The sequence below is a fragment of the Microcaecilia unicolor genome, chromosome 4 (assembly GCF_901765095.1).
Source record: "Microcaecilia unicolor chromosome 4, aMicUni1.1, whole genome shotgun sequence".
Taxonomy (NCBI): domain Eukaryota; kingdom Metazoa; phylum Chordata; class Amphibia; order Gymnophiona; family Siphonopidae; genus Microcaecilia; species Microcaecilia unicolor.
Genome location: NC_044034.1, coordinates 6,876,304 through 6,895,648, shown reverse-complemented (window position 1 = coordinate 6,895,648; position 19,345 = coordinate 6,876,304).

The window sequence follows — 19,345 nt, the reverse complement described above, 5'->3', positions numbered from 1 at the left end:
CAAATTCCCAGCATTTTCCTCCTGCTCCTTTGTACTTATAGCCAAGTCAGAGCCATGGTTTCAGGTTTATTAAAATTTTAGACACCACAGCATTTTCCTCCTGTTCCTTTGTACTTATAGCTAAGTCAGAGCCATGGTTTCCGATTTATTAAAGTTTTAGACACCACTCTAGAGAAAAATTATTTCACAGCGGTTTACATAGCATAAAAACATAAAAGTGAACATTAAAATAAGAAGAGGAGGAAAGAGAGGAATTCCACTTGTAAATAGTACAGCAAAGAGGTGTGACAATTAGTAGTACTGCAGGCATTCCAACATCCAGAGACTTGAGATGTCCCAGTGGAAAAGGATACAGAGAAAGTTAGGGGCCAATGGCATTCCGGAATAGGAAGGTTGAGGCAAGTTCAGACAGTTTGGAAAGATCTTTCTAAACAGGGCTGTCATCTGGGCTGGATTAAAAGTATAACGAAAAATTATGTCTTAACTGATCATTTTCTTTCCTTTAGTCGCAGCAGATGAATCCAGATACTTGTGGGTTGTGACCATCTACCAGCAGGTGGAGACAGAGAGAGCTGAACTGCACTGTCTTAAAGGATGGAACGCCCCTGGTCATTATCTCTCATAACAAAGCAGAAGGAAACAGAATTATAACATTTCTCCTTACCCACAGGGAAAAGTGATATCCATAACCAAATCCCTAATGTTCCAAGCAAATCTGAGAAAAACGCCAAAATTGGGAAACAATGCAGCGACAAAGTCAACAAACAAAAGTAACCGATAAAGTCACTAGGGTGGGCCTCTGGATTCATCTTCTGCAACTAAAAGGAAAGGAAATTATCAGGTAAGACGTAATTTTTCATTCCATAGCATCAGCAGCAGATGAATCCAGATGCTTGTGGAATGTAGCAAAGCAGTCCTGAAGTAGGGAGGAATCCAACACTCCCACAGATAGCACCGATACTCCAGAAGATGCCTCCGACTAATTTGAGACATGGAAACATAGTGCGCTGAAAAGATATGCCAGGAAGACACATTGCCACCCTACATATTCCCCTCCAGGGATAACCGACAAGCTTCCGTTCAGGAAGGCATGCCAGCTTGGGTAGAATGCGGCCAGACTCTGGCCGGAAGAGGTGCATCTGCTAGAGATTACGCAGAAACAATATCCCCCTGGACCCAGCAAGCAAGCATGGCTGAGAAAGCAGCATTACCATTTTGAGGTCCTGAACAAAGCACAAAGGATTTCACCGATGGAACTCGTTGGACACTCCTAAATAGGGCAGGAGAATCCAGTGAACAAGCAAGCAGGGAGAAAAATGTTGAAAAAGATAAAAGCAAAAACCATCTGAGGAAGAAAAGTGACAGAGCACACTGTCCCTTCTCAGGAGAAATCCGGAGAATCCCGACAGGACAAGGTCTGGAGTTCCAAAACCTCACCTGGGCGTGGACCTTGGGCTCTAATGAAAACTAGGCCACCCTGGACAATAGCATCTGGCATCCGTAAACGAGGACGAGCCAGACATCAAGATTTGTCCTCAAGAATATACTGAATCTTGAGTCACCCAGATCTCTCACCAACTTCACTAAGGCCTCCCCAAACAGCTTACCCTGAATAGGGAGCTGAACCAACCGCTGGTTGAAGCTGCATCTGCCACCCAATGGCACCGTCACAGCAAAAACAGCTGTTTGGCAGATGTCCAAATCCAGTCACACAAGGAATTTGCTAAATATGCCAGCCCTGCCTCCACATCTAGTCATTCAGTACGAGGTCAACCATCGAAATCTGATGCATCTAGCTAAGGTACAGCCTAGCAGCATAAGAGCTGAAGATAGCCACCCGCAGAGAGAGCGCATTCCTGAACTGACAGAGGAAGGCTGCGCTGAATCCAACAGTTGAGGCTGAACTTGGCTTGGAGAATCCAACAGCTGAGAAGGGGCTACTGAAGCAGACTGAAGTGGAAGCTGGCCCACGGACAAACATGAGAGAGAGAGAGAGACCGAGAGACCATTGTGGCTAGAACTTAAACATATTCCCAGACCCTGGTACATAAAAGGGAAAGTAGATCCTGACTTGGGTGAACCTTAAGCTGATGAGCAACAGAAGAAATGTCTTCCCGAAGCCCAAGGTAAAAATCACTCCCAAGTGCTCCAAGATATGTTTTGGAAACAACCAACTCTTGGTAAACTGGAATACCAATCCTAAGACTGAAGAAGAGAAGCTATCTTGTATGAAACTTGATAAAAAGAGTTGCAACTCAGGCAATCATCAAGGTAGGGATGAACATGAAAATCCATCCTTGCAAAGGAAGGCTGCCACTACTTACAGGGCCTGGAAAAAAGTCCTTGGTGATGGGGACAGCCTGAATGGTACGATCAGAAATTGACGATACTCTCCAAGGATTGGAAATCACAGAAAACTTCTGTGGAGAGGACAAATGGAAATATGAAAGTACGCTTCCTTGAGAACCAGGGAGGGTAAAACTCTCCTTGCTGGACTGAAACTAATACAGATTGCATTGTTCCCCATCATGGAATGTTGGACTTTTACGATGCCATTGACTCTTGTAAAGGCCAAACCCAGGTGGAAGGAATCTCTCTTCTTTGGAGCTACGAAGGAAATGGAATAAATTCCCTTCCCCAATCACATCTGGGGGTAGTCTCCACTTTTGGGGTCCCTTCTTGTCGGTAGTCTCCACTGTACCAAATGAAGAAGCATCTGCAAGGAGGCATGAACTGCTGGACAGTTGGGCTGCAGCCTGCATGGAGGCCCTGAAAATAAATTCTGAAATGGAATGGGACAACTCCAGTTTGTAACTTCAATTTTCCATTTTCAAGACACACTGGTCTCAAGTAATTTTGCTCCACTCCTCTGGAAACCCAGAGAGGTGTCCTGCTATTATGAAACCTGAGGTGTGGGCTGAGACCCCCATCATTGGGAAGTGCAGGAGTCATCAGTAGATCTGGAGTCGAAGCCGAGCTCCTTCTGTCAGAATGAAAGAAGGTTCAACACAATGTGGTATACCGAATGGATAGATTCATCTGGACTGTAGCACATGGCCTCACAAAACTAAGACAAGACTGAGAAAAATTAATGGAACCTTTAGGTCAGACTCCTGGCAATCGCCGAGACTGGGAATACCTAAAAGTCTCTAAACAACTGCTCTAGATCCTTTCCAAAGAAAAGGTCTCATGAAAAGGTAGCCTGTAAAAGTGACCTAGAAGCTCCAGCAGCTGTCCAATACCTAAGCCAGAGCTATTCTCTGGACGAAAGCATCCAGAATTGGCTGATGTGGCTGTGCACCAGAACTGGCCGACATGGCTGTGCATAGGCACCAACTAGTGTGGCTGAGATGCAGAGCTAGATGGCAAAGAAGAATATGGCTATTGGAATAAGTGCACTATGAAGGATAAACTGCAGAGGGATGGGAAACAGTAAATTCTGGATCCCCGAGCTCACTCTCAATCAGATACTGAACCGCCAAGCTAACCTTCTACATGAAGGAGCTATGGAAAACCGCTAGCTGCCCAGTCCAAGGAAAAGGGCAAGGTACCATGGAAGCATTTAGAGACATGAAGGCACGCCACTAGAGGTACCACTAATCAAGAGGTAGCTGGAGCTGGCAAGCAAAAGCCTCAGCCACTGAATGTACAATACCTGAGCCACTGTGGAAAGGCAACAGAGTTAACCTGTAGCCCAGTAGCGTAGGGGCAGCAGACTTAGCTATGCAATGACCTGATTGCCAAGGCCATCCAGAAATAAAGAGGAAACCCATAACTCATGGGAAATAGGGCTAAGGTCCCCAGCGCCCACTAATATGCATAAACCAGCCTGATACCGGAGACCCTTAGAATAGCTAGCCACCTTCCAGAAAAAACTATTCTACTGCGCCAAACCCTATCTAACATTGTACCCAAAGAAAGCACATGGAGACCAAAAGAGACATGTGAACAGGACTGCAGCTTCAGAAAAATTTCATTCAAAAACCCAAGCAACCAAGACACCAAGAGCCCTGCACAGGAACAGGGTTTGCGGGGTTCCTGCAAGGATGGAAGCAGTTCCTGTGGGGTTCCCGTGGGGATGGAAGCAGTTCCTGCAGGGTTCCTATGGAAGTGTAAGCTGTAACTGCATCAGCCTCTCAACTACAGAGTACCAAGTCCTTTGAGTGCTCTCTCCTCCTCCTCACTTTAACAGCACAGATGCAGAAAGTCTTCCATTAAGGAGGTGGTAGAGACACAAATGGTGACGGAATTCAAAAAGGCGTAGGATGAACACAGAGGCTCTCTAATTAGAAAATGGAAGTTATAAAAAAATGTAAATTTAAATGGCTGCATGTGTGTGGATGCTTACATGGCAACTCTGGATGTGATGAACTTGTGCCAATACTGGGCAGACTTGTATTGTCTGTGTCTCATATATGGCAATCTGGTTTAGGATGGGCTGGAAAGGGCTTAAACAGCAACTTCAATGGCTGGAACATAAGGACAGTGCCAGACAGACTTTTACAGTCTGTGTCCCACAAATCAGAAGACGAATAAGCTGGTCCAGCAGTTGGAATATAAGGATAGGGCCGGGCGGACTTCTATGGTCTATGTCCCAGAAACGACAAAGAAAGACCATAATCAAGTATATAATATCAGTCATTGTTGATTTAATCATGAATTCCTAATGAGTGCGACTATTGGGCAGACTGGATAGACCATTCAGGTCTTTATCTGCCGTCACTTACTATGTTACTATTAATCCTCTCTGCTCTTGGGCTGATGTGCAGACCTCGGCTCTGACACTGGCATGAGAATCAGATGTCTACCCTCTGCTGAGACTGAGAAAATACTGGCTTTTGTGGGATGGGCACAGGTTATATGTACATAGTTGAAGTTAGTGTTCTCAGTCTCCCTCTGCTGGTAGGCGAGCATAACCCACGCGTCTTGACCGGTCTGGAGGGTCGCTGAGGAATCCTCTCTGCTCTTGGGATGATGTGCAGACCTCGGCTCTGACACTGGCATGAGAATCAGATGTCACCTGACCTACTGGCGCATGTATGTGGCGACCTCTGAGCCAGTGAATCAGAGACAAGTCTTACATGTGCGAACCAAAGTGTTCCAAGTTCCAACTTCTGTTCCTTCCTTGCCTGCAGTGCTGTGGCTGGAACCCAGAGAGAGACCGAGAGCGCCAACTGCACTTTTTTATGTACCATTAAATTCTTGCGGGACTGGGTGGGAACAGGTTAAATTCTTGTGGGGACATGTAGAGACGAGCGGGGCTGGGTAAGATTTCTGTCCCCATGCAATTCTCTACTCTCTTGTAAAGAAATTCCCACAAATGGAGAGAGAAACTGCCCGGGTGGGTTTGTTGTTTTTTGGGGGGTTTTAAAGAATTAACTGCCTGCTGCCAAAAACAGAGGGGACTCCAAGGCCCCTTTCTGAAGGGAAAGAAGATTTGCAGTCTCCCACATTATGGAGAACAGAAAACCAACTGTGGAAGGAAAGGAAAAAAACTCCCAAAATCTGCAACCTCACCTTCCCAATTGCAGTGTCACTCCTGGGGAGACCGCTTGAACTGAGAAGGTGTCCTGCATCACCTCGTGCCTTGGAAGGGGCTAGGTGACCACCTAGCGCCTGCCATCTTAAGACAAAACTAGGCCATGGAAGTGGGAATAGTGGAGGAAACAAGAAACACATGCAGAGCCGTGCAATATCAGGAAACTGCCCCTCACGAAATGCCAGACAGCAGGAGAGCCATTGGGTGTCCCTAAAATAAGGGCTCACGAGCTCACCATCCTGTAACTCCTCCTGTCTTTGCATCAAAACAGTTCACTGGATTATGACCGAGGAGGGCCAGAACCCCACCCCCACCATCTGAGCCCACATGAATCCTCTGCAGTGCAGGGCCTGACAGGAGAGACTGGGAAATAAACAACCACATAAAAGCCTGCGGAGAACAATTTTTTTTTTTTTTTTTACCACAGAGCATTACACCAAAAAAAAGCACAAAATGTGGGGGAGAATGAAACAGACCCCCCCCCCCCCCCCCGAGAAACCCCTGTATCAGTTAATAGCAAGGAGAGCAGTGCCAACGCAGGGTAAAGCACTCTAGATTGTGTGTAAACAAAACGGCTGCTGGCAGCTTCACAAGGGAAACAAGCCCACACTTGAGATGCATGGGAAACAAGCATAGCCCTCTCAGACATGGCACTCACAAGCACAGAAGAGCCTGCAGAGCCGGCAGGACAAACACTCAACGCTGCTCGCTTTCACTGCGGGAGCAGTGCTCAATCACTGCGGCATGCACTCCCTCAAAAATGACGGTAATATGCTACCATGGTAAGCTTTAAGAAAGTGAAAAAGAAATCAACACTCATCCCAGGGAGTCGATGGGTATCCTTGCCCAGTGCCCCAATGTGGCCCAAGGCACCCAGCTACCCTCTCCTCTACCAGCCCTGATACTGGGAGTACCACTATCCCTCCAGGAGCCAATAGCGGTCAGAAAACAATGTCTAAAGGCTGGGCCAGGCTTTCTTTTTTTTTTAAGTACTTCACCACACTGAGGAAGGAGAACGGAGGAAGGGCAGAAGGGTGGGAGAGGAACCTGGGATGACCAAGTGTGCTTCCTAAATGTGGCACCGCTCAGCCACACACCCCAAAGCTCTACTGAACTGAGACACCCAGAATAGGAGATCCTTAGAAACCATCCATCTGTCTACTGGAGACAGAGAATACCGATTGACCAGGGAGCATTCCATCCTATTACGTCAGTGCAGTTCAGCTGCTGGTTTGATGGTCACAACCCACAAGTATCTGGATTCATCTGCTGCTGACGTTAAGGAATGGGCCCTAGGCCAACATACATTTGTGAGCTCCCCCATGGTTCTGCTAGAGGAAGAAAAGGACTAAAAAGGGATGCTATGTTTACCCTTTCCCTGCCGTACCCATTCCCCCCCCCCCCCCCCCAGGAACATCCATTTATGGTCTCTCTCACGAAACTGCCCTCCCCACTAATTCAACTCTTCTCCTGGAGTAATTTATAAGCCAAGCCATTGCCTTGCGATTAGTAGGGATGGGCTCTGATTTGGAACATGGGAAATGTCAACAACATATCCTACTAGTAAAAAAGGCCCGTTTCTCTGAGCAATGAAACGAGCGCTAGCAAGGTTTACCTGCGTCAGCGTCTGGAGGGCGCAGGACGGCAGCGTGGGGAGGGTTCAGGTGGGGGGTTTTTTTTGGAGGGCGGCAGCTTCGGGGTCCCGGGGGATCAGGTGTTGAGACGGCACTCCTCTGCCTGCATAGCTCGGTGTTTGTGGCTGTGCGTGGGGTGGGGGGGGTGGAGGCCCTGCGTAGGCCGCTGTTTCTCGCAGTGGGTCGGGGGGGTAGCGTTGGAGGGCGGTGGAACTGGCGACTGGCTCAGTGTCATAGCCCCGCCCTCCACGTCCTCACGTTGTGACGTGAGGGCGTGGCAGACACTCATGGGATCTTGCAACTACAAATTTGCATTTAGAATGTTGGGGTTGTGAATTATGTGTGGATGGGGCATGGCTGAGGGCAGGTCTATGAGTGAAAGTGAGTGGTGCTGACAGCCTAGAAGACTACAGGGCTTCAGTGTTTCCCTGCCACACAGTGAGGTTCAGAACGTTGGATGTGAGAATTATTTATATAGATATCATTACACATCTTTAAATGAAAAGAGCAGAAAGACAGGCAACATTTTGTCTATAAAATAAGCCTTGCACTGCAATGAGTGCCCTGGGTACTTCTGAAATGCTTGAAGTCAGGGACCCTGCCTCATGTCATCCTAAAGCAATGACTAACTTCCCTCTCCTCCCCACCAAGCCCCAGAGGCTGTGAATGCTGCCTCCATAACATCCTCAAACGAACACATGCACTTTTACCTTCTTCATAAATTCAGCCACCAACATTTTTCTCAGATTCACAATACAAACACGTCTACAGATCCAAACAGAAATATTACATTACCCATCACATATTTAGATAACACATATCCTATGACTGAAGACCATGATGGGACCTCCAAGAAAGAATTCACATGGAACAGCAGTCAATAAATTTTTATTCATACAATATGTGTATGATCCATCCATCAGCTAGTTATTCTAATGCTGCTGAGTCGTCACTCAGAAAACGTTATAGCAAAAATAAAAAGAACTGAAAGGATATATAGAGCCTTCTGGAGGATCTCTCTTCTATTTGTAATCTGCAAACATTCTCTGAAGCTCTTTGGGAAAGTTACTATTCCCATTCTCTGCTTGAAGCTTGTTTCTCTGCCCTTTAAAAAAAAAAAAAAGAAAAAGAGAAAAAAAGAATTTATATTGGCACCAATTCTGTCCCTTCTCAACCCATTGTATAATGGAATAGCTGTGGCATCATAGCCTTTACCTAAATCATTTGTATAAACATTATTTGAGAATCTCTCCCAAATTATTGAATAACACCCCAAACGTCCTAAAGGCCCCATGTACTGAGGAATGATCCCACATCCTTACCCCATAACCCAATGTTCGAGCTACAGTTCAAGTCCTGTCTTACAGTGCCTGCCTTTGTCCATTTTACCATTTTTGCTTCTATGGTTGTTAATTATCTATTTATTTATTTGTTGCATTTGTATCCCACATTTTCCCACCTATTTGCAGGCTCAATGTGGCTTACATTGCTCTCCCCTGGCTATTGCCATGGCTGAATAGAAATACAATTAATAACAACACAATAATTCATAGTCCAGTCTGGTATGCAGCTCCAGATTGGCTGGGGAACAACTGACCTACATATCATGTCCACAGGCTACCAGGTCACCCCAAGCTATCTTGAACAGGCTGAATCCAGCCGCCACAAAATAGCATCTATGGGCTACTACTACTATTAAACATTTCTATAGCGCTACTAGACTTACACAGCGCTGTACAAATTAACATGAAAAGACAGTCCCTGCTCAACAGAGCTTACAATCTAAATTGGACAGACGAATAGACAGCTAGGGGTGGGGAAATTGCAGTGGTAGGGGTGATAAGTGAGGGTGTTGAGTAATTTAAAGGCAGAACTGTAAAAATCAACATATAAAGAAGAGATTGGGGGGGGGGGGGGGGGAGAGTGCTTACCCTGTTCCTGATTATCAGAGCTTCTACAAGTTCCCATCCAAGGGACTGTCTTTAAACTTACTCTTCAACCCTGCCATGCTACCCAGCCCCCAACCTTTCCTCATTGACTGATTCCTTTCCTCAACCAGTGGGACAGCCAGGGGTGGACCCTGGGCCCCCTTTCCTTTAACAGCTGGCGGAGATGCTAACCTCCACCAGCTAATGAGGTGTCCAGAACAGCACTTAAGTCAGCTGGCACATTTCAGACGCCGATGCCAACACTCTCATGCATACTCAGTTCAGCGACTAAACTAAGCACGAGCTGGAGTGGCAACGTCAGAAGGTGCCATGTGCCGTCAACTTGAGCACAGCACTGGCAGCGCATGTGGAGATTTATGCAGGGGACCTCTTTGGCTGGCAGGGCTTGGTATCTCTGCCAGCAAAGGTACTTTTTAATGTGGTGGCGTGCATGCAAGGAGGAGAGGGAGATAATACCTGGCCTCCTCAGTCCACCCCCTGCCCCCCCCCCCCCAAATGGACTTCCAGCTATGCCCCTGCCTCAAACACAAAGTAACACACAACAAAGAAAAACATACAAGAATGCAATAAAATGTACACAAATCAAAACATAAATGTAAAATGAACAGCACATAAATTGTAGCGATTTTCATAAAATATAGCCCATACACAGAGGCAATTATAGATACAATGATTCCACAACCTAATATCCTTAAAAGTTTGTCTTCATAGCCAAGTTTTAACATTGCACCTAAACTGTAAGCATATTTATTTCATTCAAAGCATTCTGGTACAGCTCTTTGTTAAAAGGTGGTAGCCTTTCTCCAACTTAATTCCTACAGGTAATGAATTCTAAAGTTGGGGAGCTATAATAGAAGAAGCAGCTTTTCCACACAATCTTGTTCATGCCCAAAGTATGGGAAATAAGGTTTTAGATCTTGAGGCTTTGATGGAAGCGGCTGATTTGGATTTAGCGGCCATCACAGAGACATGGTTCACAGAGAAACATGACTAGGATACAGTTATACTAGGCTATAATGTGTTCAAGAAAGACAGGGTAGAAGAAGGGAGGTGGAATGAAGATAACATTAAAGTCACACAATTGCAGGACCTACAAGATAAGGAAGAGGCGCTGTGGGTCAATCTGGAAAGAGGAAATGGCAATTATATATACATTGATTGATGTGATATACACGCCTCCTTCAAAGACAGAAGAGGACAGAGGTTTAATTGAAGACACTCAAAATATAGCTGTGAAAGAGGAAGCACTGCTAATAGGTGATTTTAATATGCCAGATGTTGATTGGGGTATCCCTCTTGCAGAGGATTTTTGAAGTAGGGGGATCCTGGATTCTCTTCAGGGAACCTATTCCAGCAGTTGGTAATGGAAGTAATGCGGGGTGGGGCTATAATGAACTTAGTGCTTACCAATGGGGAGAGTATTTCTAATGTTGTAGTAGGTGATCATCTAGCATCCAGTGATCACCATTTGGTGTGGTTTAATATTAAGACAGGTGTGGAGAGTGTTCATTCAAAAGTGAAGGTTCTAGACTTCAAAAAAGCTAACTTTATTTAGATGGGGGATTACCTCAAGGAATTGCTGTCTGGATAGGAACATCTTGAAGAAAAGATAAGGAAAAAGAGATAGTCTTTATAAACTACAAGAGATCGCAGAAAGAGGAAGACAGACAATATTTGGAAAAAAGAGAAGAGAAGCTGGTAGGAAAACAAATATGCAAATAGAAGGAAAAATAGCTAATAAAGTAAAATGGGGGGGGGGGGAAGATATTTTTTTTAGATATGCTAGTGATAGGAGGAAGTGCAAAAGCGGTACTGTGAGACTCAAAGGTGAAGTGGAGGAATATGTAGAAGTTGATAAAGTGGAATTGTTTAACAAATATTTCTGTTCTGTGTTCAAAGCTGAAGGGCCAAAAGCAGGATCAGAGAAGACATAAATAGGAATGGAGGGGTGGTAGACCCTGAACGATTTTCAGAGGACTGTGTCCGTGAAGAGCTGGCTAAAGGTGGATTATATGATGCGGCCGGATGGCACACGTCCGAAGGTACTGAAGGAACTTAGGGAAAGAGGATGATCTTAAGGGGGCCAAACAAGCAGAAAAGACGATGGCAAAAGCTAGGATGCTTGGGTGCACAGGGAGAGGAATGGCCAGTAGGAAAAAGGAGATGATGATGCCCCTGTATAAGACTCTGGTGAGAACTCATTTAGAATATTGTGTACAATTCTGGAGACCCCACCTTCAAAAAGATATCAACAGGATGGAGTTGGTCCAGAGGGTGGCTACTAAATGGTCAGTGGTCTTCATCATAAAGCGCATAGAGACAGACAAAAGGTGGGCTTCAGACAAAAAGGGGAGACAGATATGCCACATAGAGACATTTAAACACCAATCATAAATGCACAGATTAGTCTCTTTCAATTGAAAGGAAGCTCTGGAACGAGAGGGCATAGAAGAAGATGAAAGTGGACAGATTCAAAAATAACATGAGGAAATACTTCACAGAAAGGGTGGTGAATTTGTGAACGGCCTCCCGGCGGAAGTGGAGATGAAATTCACGAGAGCTTAGGATGTACATAGAATCTCTAACAGAGTGATAGGTAGAGTAGATGACATAGCTGGGCAGATACTTCTTCACGGAAAGGGGTGGTGAATTTGTGGAACGGCCTCCCGGCGGAAGTGGAGATGAAATTCACGAGAGCTTAGGATGTACATAGAATCTCTAACAGAGTGATAGGTAGAGTAGATGACATAGCTGGGCAGATACTTCTTCACGGAAAGGGTGGTGAATTTGTGGAACGGCCTCCCGGCGGAAGTGAAGATGAAATTCACGAGAGCTTAGGATGTACATAGAATCTCTAACAGAGTGATAGGTAGAGTAGATGACATAGCTGGGCAGATACTTCTTCACAGAAAGGGTGGTGAATTTGTGGAATGGCCTCCCGGCGGAAGTGGTGGAGATGAAAGCTGTCCCTGAATTCAGAAGCGCTTAGGATGTACATAGAATCTCTAACGGCGTGATAGGGAGAGTAGATGACATGGATGGGCCGATACTTCTTCACGGAAAGGGTGTTGAATTTGTGGAACGGCCTCCCGGCGGAAGTGAAGATGAAATTCATGAGAGCTTAGGATGTACATAGAATCTCTAACAGAGTGATAGGGAGAGTAGATGACATAGAAGTGCTGATACTTGTTCACGGAAAGGGTGGTGAATTTGTGGAACGGCATCCCGGCGGAAGTGAAGATGAAATTCATGAGAGCTTAGGATGTACATAGAATCTCTAACAGAGTGATAGGTAGAGTAGATGACATAGATGGGCAGATACTTCTTCACAGAATGGGTGGTGAATTTGTGGAACGGCCTCCCAGCGGAAGTGGAGATGAAATTCACGAGAGCTTAGGATGTACATAGAATCTCTAACAGAGTGATAGGTAGAGTAGATGACATAGCTGGGCAGATACTTCTTCACGGAAAGGGTGGTGAATTTGTGGAACGGCCTCCCGGCGGAAGTGAAGATGAAATTCACGAGAGCTTAGGATGTACATAGAATCTCTAACAGAGTGATAGGGAGAGTAGATGACATAGAAGTGCTGATACTTGTTCACGGAAAGGGTGGTGAATTTGTGGAACGGCATCCCGGCGGAAGTGAAGATGAAATTCATGAGAGCTTAGGATGTACATAGAATCTCTAACAGAGTGATAGGTAGAGTAGATGACATAGATGGGCAGATACTTCTTCACAGAATGGGTGGTGAATTTGTGGAACGGCCTCCCAGCGGAAGTGGAGATGAAATTCACGAGAGCTTAGGATGTACATAGAATCTCTAACAGAGTGATAGGTAGAGTAGATGACATAGCTGGGCAGATACTTCTTCACGGAAAGGGTGGTGAATTTGTGGAACGGCCTCCCGGCGGAAGTGAAGATGAAATTCACGAGAGCTTAGGATGTACATAGAATCTCTAACAGAGTGATAGGGAGAGTAGATGACATAGAAGTGCTGATACTTGTTCACGGAAAGGGTGGTGAATTTGTGGAACGGCATCCCGGCGGAAGTGGTGGAGATGAAAACTGTCCCTGAATTCAGAAGAGCTTAGGATGTACATGGAATCTCTAATGGAGTGATATGGAGAGTTGAAGACATGGTTGGGCAGGTTTCTATCTTGCCTCTGATACTGAAGGAACGTCCTGTATCATGTGGAAGAAAGGGGAATGGCAGAGCAAGTTGGCTCAGGTCCATCAGACCTCATCCCCTTCTTCATTTTGTTTTCTTAACACTGTCCTCCTCGTCCCTCACTCCCTTCCCCACCCCCGCTCCTCCTCCTCCTCCTCCTCCTCCTCGAGCCTTCCAGGTTTGGGCCTCACCGGACGAGTGGTCCTTCCGGCGCCGGCGGCGGCCACGCTGCGGGCTCAGGCCCTGCGCGTCGTGTTTGCTGCAGACGCAGGGGTCTGCCGTGCTGGAGGGGTGGTGCCGGGGCTGGGCAGGAGGCGGCGGCGGCGGCGGGGAGAGCACGCGGGCCTGGTTCTCCTGGTCGCGGATGGCGTGGCGGAGGTCCCAGTTCTCCTGCAGCAGCGACATCATGGTTCGCAGCTCGGTGTTCTCTCGCAGCAGCCCCAGGTAGTGCCTGGTCAGGTCCGCGTCCAAGTTCTGGCGGTTGGGCTCCATTGGGGGGCCCCCGAGGGGCCAGGCGCCACTCCGCCTCCGCGTGTTGCGGGGCCCCGGCGCCGCGCGCCCACCTCGCCTCCGCGGCCCGTCTGTGACGCCAGCAGCGCCCTGACGCCATACACGCGCCTGTCCACGCACGCCACGTTACCCCCCCCCCCCCCCCCAGACGCTGCCTTTCCTGGGCTCGCTCGCGCGCTTCAACGGCCGGCTGCTGCTGCCTCGGCGCGAGCAGGAGGATGCGCGCGCTTTCTCCGTCACTTCACACGCTGCGCGTGGCACAGATTCCACCAGGAAGAAGAAGGCGCGCGCGGGAAAAAGGGCTCTAACTCTCCTCTGAGGAGCCGGCTCTCACCCTGCACCGCTGACAGAAATTCCCACCGGCACTGTTAGAGCTCTGGGGAACGAAGAAAAAGGTCTGATCCCCATTTCACCACAGTAGCTCTGAATAAAATATACTACTACTAGTTGGCATTTCTAAAGCGCTACTAGGGTTACACAGCGCTGTACAATTCCCTGCTCAAAGGAGCTTACAATCTAAAGGACAAATGTACAGTCAGTCAAATAGGGGCAGTCTACATTTCCTGAAAGGTATAAAGGTTAGGTGCCGAAAGCGACATTGAAGAGGTGGGCTTTGAGTAAGGATTTGAAGATGGGCAGGGAGGGGGCTTGGCGTATGGGCTCAGGAAGTTTATTCCAAGCATAGGGTGAGGCGAGGCAGAATGAGCGGAGCCTGGAGTTGGCAGTGGTGGAGAAGGGTACTGAGAGGAGGGATTTGTCCTGTGAGCGGAGGTTACGGGCGGGAACATAAGGGGTAATGAGGGGCTGCAGACTGAGTGCATTTGTAGGTAAGAAGGAGAAGCTTGAACTGTATGCGGTATCTGATCGGGAGCCAGTGAAGTGACCTGACAAGAGGGGTGATATGAGTATATCGGTTCAGGCGGAATATAAGACGTGCAGCAGAGTTCTGAACAGATTGAAGGGGGGATAGATGGCTAAGTGGGAGGCCAGTAAGGAGTAGGTTGCAGTAGTCAAGGCGAGAGGTAATGAGAGAGTGGACGAGAGTATGGGTGGTGTGCTCAGAGCGGAAAGGGTGAATTTTGCTGATGTTAAAGAGAAAGAAGCGACAGGACTTGGCTATCTGCTGGATATGCGCAGAGATGGCGGAGTCGAAGATGACGGCGAGGTTGCGGGCAGATGAAACGGGGAGGATGAGGGTGTCATCAACTGAGATAGAGAGTGGAGGAAGATGAGAAGTGGGTTTTGGTGGAAAGACGATAAGCTCAGTCTTGGACATGTTCAGTTTCAGTAGCCTTGCCTGGAGAAGTATTTGAACTTTTGTGTGTTGATTTGGTAGAAAGCAACACGATCTCACCAGTACTATTTCAGACCTATATCCAACTAAAGACTCCGGAGGAAGGCCCTTGTGGGCCAAAACACGACTCATGTCGAGTCCTTGGATGTTCCAATAAAGGTGTTACTTTGGACACTGGCTGCTGCCCTTTCCTTTGGCACCCTTGGTATGATTGTTTTGGTTGTGTGTCTACATGGGTTACTGTTCTTTTGCCACAAAGTATGTGACGCCATCATTCTGTAATGGGCGAGTAACAACTTCAGCGATCTGAATCCTGGAACTGTTCATCAATCTCACCCATTCTTCCAGGCTGAAATATATATATATATGGAATTACACCAATAACAAAGCTAGGGATAAAATATTCATACAACAAAGTATCAGCCACTGCTGTCCCCCCACGGATTAGGGGGCAATGCCTATCAAAATGTTAGTGTAGGAAATAAGAAAAAGAAAGCAGGCTCCATACCTTGGACAAGTCCATGCAAACTATTTATCATTAGTGGCTGAGGGCAAAACAAATATAGCCACAGCTTGATTTGCAGACAAAATTCAACAGGCTGAAAAAAAAATTTTAAAGTTGAACTTAACAATATACAGGGAAAACTTACAAAAAAAAAGAAAAGGGCACTTAACTGAAGTACCCCAGCTCGCAGTAGGAGAAACTCCTGCAGTGCTGTGCCTTGGCCCACCAGGGAACAATCTAATTTTAGTACAAAATTAAAGTTGCAGTATCAGAAGTTTCTAACATCAGAAATACTTGGCAGCTCAGGAGAGGGGAGCAGGTGAAACTTTGCCTCTCTCTTTAGCAACTTCTAAATAAGTCTGTACAATGCAAGGCCTAATTGAATGATGAAAATACTTCAGATGTATACTGAACCAACACTTCCCAAGGCGATCGTACTGGAACTTTACGAACATTAAGAAAACATAGCTCAGGACTCATGCAGTGTCGAGGAAAGGATCCCCAACTGCAAAGGTGCTGTGCGCTAGCCTGTGCCAGGCTCCAAAGTGATGTCCGTCGCTAACAGAGCTCCAATTTGTCTTGCTCCATAACTTGTGAGACAGAGTTCCCCTGTGGACTACACAGTGATCCGTGGGGCCAGCTACTGGAGTAGCAGAGGGCTCCATGAGAAAAGCCTTTGCTCTACCTTTGTGTTAAACCCCCTGCTAAGAAAAGTTGTCAGAGCAGGTAAGAAAGCACAGGGACATGGTTAATTAGGCCAATGCCCATCCTAGCCCCCCCCCCCCCCCCCCCAATAGGGAACTACTGCACCGCTGTTGACATTCAGTTCCCTTCTCTGAACAGTTCACAACATTACATAATGTTTAGGTCAGGATGGTATCTTGGTAAACAGAAAATCTCTTTATTCAGCCATTCTTCAGTAGATTTACTTGAAAGTTAAAAGTTTATAGTCATTCACTTGCTGCTTGACCCAATTTTAAAATCAGCTTTAGCTTACACAGAGGTGGCCTGACATTGTTCTCAATGTTCTGATGTAAAGCAGAATTCTTGATTCCCTCAACAACAGCAAGTCATTTACTAGTACAGGAATGTCCAGAACAAGTCTAAAGCAGCTCCACAACATGATGTCACTACCATCTACATCAGGAGTTCCAGCTCAGGCTCTGGGGCACACCCAGCTAGGTTTCAGGACACCCACAATGAATATGCACAAGATAGATTTATATACAATGGATGTAGTTCCTGGAAATTTAGCGCATGCATATTCATTTTGGAGAGCCTGAAAACCTGACTGGCTAGGTACAACTCAAGTCCTAAGCTGAGAACCACCAATGTGGATGTTTTAAGAAACAATTTACTAGTGCAGTTTTTTTCTTTTTAAATTATGCAATTCAAAATAGATACACAACTATGCATCGAAACATACCACGTCCGATACCATGATACTGGAACACAACAACACTATAAACAACCACACCACCCTGAGGTAGAGACATCCCTTCTCTCTCTTGCCAAATAACCAATCCAAACAACAGTTCTGAAGTATATCCCAAGCTGCAAGGTAGCTGTTCAAATGATCTGCCCTTAGGTATTCCATCAGTGCAACAAAACACAGTATCTGGTGCCATCTGGTGATAAAAAAGGAACTGAAGGTTTCCGATCACAGACAATAGCATAAAGCCAACATTTCAACACCACTACGGCAGTAAAGTCCAAACCATCTAGGCACAAATTAGACAACTCTCAGGAGTAAATGCAATAAAGAAATCATGTTTTTGCTTAACATAGTCCATATTTGTAGAGAAACAGTACTAGCTTTATAGCAGGAACCTGAAAAATAACCACCTTTTGCAGAAATTCACCCAAAGCAATGTACAGCAACAAGAACCTGTCAACACCCTAGCACGAGTTGCTAAGACAATCCCACAGGTGCTATGGTAGTCACAGCATAACCACCTTTTGCAGAAAGTCACCCAAAGCGATGTACAGCAACAAAAACCTGTCAACATTCTAGCACGAGTTGCTAAGACAATCCCACAGGTGCTATGGTAGTCACAGCATGGGTGTCCATAGTGAGCCTCTTCCACTGCAAGTCCTATATAACCTGGATATACACAATATGCAATTAAAGCAGTACAAAATATTGAGATTACTAATATATTTCCAATGTTAAGGTTTAACAATTTTTATTCAGGGTCCAACAAATCCTACATCTAACAAGCAACAAATCCAGACAAAAACATTAAGCAATTACATGACAGAAAACATAACAATACCAAGTTAGTTAAACAGAAAACCAAAAAGAGAAAGCTTAAGACACAAGAGGAAGAAATGGTGTATGAATAAAAACTTGGAAGGTGAAGGGCTGGGACTACTGCAGGTGGTCACCATCTGGACTAGGACCAAAAGTATGGTCAAAACTGGGAAAAAGAAAAAAGGTCAATGCGGCAGGAGGGGGTAGCTTGGGTAAAATCTTGAATTAGACAGCAGAAGAGGTAAATGGAACACTGAGTAACAAGAGTTTGGTAAGCATGACTAACTTAACAAAAAAGTCGTAACTGCTGCTGTAGTAGTGCATCTGAATTTATCGAGTCAGGTGCTTCTTCCATCAAATGCTTGGAAGAACCAGGCTTTCACCTGTTTTTTAAGTAGAGATCGTCTTACATTAGGCAAAGGCTTTTAGAACACACATTCCAGAGTATGGCAAGTGTCACATTGTGTGATTTTCTTTAAAGAGGGACAGGTAGGAATATTCCTTTGGTAATATTTGCAGCGTTAGCGGTGATGTTCTTCTAGTATTCTGGCCCATGATACCTGGTTCTTGTAAGCACTTTATTACCGTCTGCATTTCCCACATAGTTAGAGGTCAGCCTATTTGAACACATTTGTGTAAATGGTTGCAGTATAGTCTTTGTTGTAGATGTTTTAAGGAATGTGTTATTGTAAGCCACTTAAAATATTAGCGAAATGGGCAAAAAGTTAATAAGATACTTTCCTAAACAGTTTGAGAACATGTTCCAGGTGCTGTTTAGCCAACTTGAAATGGACAGCAATGACCTTTTTCTAGAACAGTGATTCCTCATCATTGTTCTCCCAAGAACACCAATCTTTTTTTTTTTTTTTTTACTGACACTCGATACATGAACATTCTTATCCGATTCTACATTGTTAGTCTTAGGTTCTTCACACATAATTTGCCAGTCTGATGGTGGTAGGATGACATCTAAGTAGAATCACTTACCTTCAAAGGGGATGGATAGAATCTCAAGACCATTTTTATTTTAATTATTTTTAAAGCAATAAGAAAACAATCCTAGGTAAGAAAAAAAAACAAAAATGTTTTCAAACTTACATTTAAGGGAGCAAAAGCAAACCTTAAATTAAGAAAGGCAGTACTAAATATTAGTACAATTTAAATACTAACTGAACAGTTATAACCCATTCCCTACCTATTCCTTAGTCAATTCCATAGAAGTCAAAAAATACATAATGCTGCCAGACCATTTCTAAAGAAGTGAACAATATAGGAACATAAATGGAAAAGGAGGTTATGATTTTCTAAAATAGCTTAAAATTATTTTTCTTAAGCTACCAGATTGTAGAAAGGAAGACACACAACAGTGCTAAAAATGTCCTACGCCAAGACCACACGCTGGTTTTGCCATTAGTGTACTAGCACTTACCTAGTTTGGCACCAGCAAGGGTGCATGCACTAAACTTGTACTAATGGTACAGCAATGCTAAC